Source organism: Orcinus orca, chromosome 3 (genome assembly GCF_937001465.1).
Source record: "Orcinus orca chromosome 3, mOrcOrc1.1, whole genome shotgun sequence".
NCBI classification, from domain to species: Eukaryota; Metazoa; Chordata; class Mammalia; order Artiodactyla; family Delphinidae; genus Orcinus; species Orcinus orca.
In genome coordinates this window covers 184540195-184541422 of record NC_064561.1, presented here as the reverse complement: position 1 = coordinate 184541422, position 1228 = coordinate 184540195, and positions in this window count along the sequence as shown.

The window sequence follows — 1228 nt, the reverse complement described above, 5'->3', positions numbered from 1 at the left end:
TGCGCCTGCGGGAACCACGGGGCCCCGTGGGCCGCTGTAAAATGGGGCGATGCCAGCACCAGAAACCACACAGCCTGAAACCTGGACCAGATGGTGTGTGTGAACTGCCCCCGGGCTGCCTGGACAGTAGCTCGTCAATGCGTGTTATGCGGGGGCTGGGCGCTGGGGGGCCAGGCAGCGGGGCGGGGTGCAGCGGTGAGCTGGGGAGGCCCAGCTCCGTTGAGGGGGTGACCTCAGCCACCCACGGCAGCCCACCTCCAGGGCTTGGTGCCGGCCCTGGGCTATGTGAGGTCACCACACCACCACAGACTGGAGATATGGCAGTGACACAGAGCGACGGGCACCTGCTGAGCTGAGGCCCCTGCAGGAGGTTCAGGTGCTTGGCGGGTGTTCGGGGGGTTCAGCTGAACGGAAGGGAGAGGCAAGCGGGGGCCCAAGCAGGAGGTGAGGCAGGGCAGTCTCCGGAGGCAAGGGGTAGGGGCCGATGCAGGGCAGGCGCTGCAGGGAAAGAGCAGGGAGAGCGCCCAGGGGCTGGGCGATGCGGAGGGGGCCGAGCGCAGGAGACCCCCTGCCCACTGCCCAGGAGTCCAGCCAAGGCCAAGGGGATGGGGGGCAGGGCGAAAGCAGCCCTGGGGCCCCACCCCAGCCCTTCCCTGTCCTTGATGAACCCGAGGCAGAAAGAGGCCAGCGGGTCCCCACCAGCCGGGCCAGGACCTGCAGTTGGCTTTTCCCAGAGACCCCCTCCTCTACCTCCTGTTCCCGCCAAAGGACCCTCCCCAGGGGCCTCCTGTCCACTCGGATCCCCCCACCGTCTCTCCAAGACCCAGGCTACCACCAGACAGGGAAGCTGGTTGCCTCTGAAGTCCCGGGTGGTGCCCCAGGGTCCTCTCCTGCAAGTGGAAGGGCCTCTCGGGCGCCTCCAGAATGGGGGGTGCGGGGACACGGGGTGAGAGGTAGGGTGGGGTGGGGAGCTGTCCCCCAAAGGGCCCGCGCAGAACCGCGGGGACTACTGCACCCTCGACACCCTAAGAGGCCGCCTGCCCCGGGTCCTCGTCGCCGCCTGGCGCCAGCCGCCTACGCCCCTGGTTTGGCTCCGCCCCAGCCGGAGGCGGGCGGGAGTTCCGGGGGCCGGTGCGCTGCGGGCGGCGGCCGCGAGGGGCGCTGCGGGGGCCGCGGTTAAAGGCCGGGCACGGGGGCGCGCGCTCAGAGGGAGCCGCGCCGCCGCCGC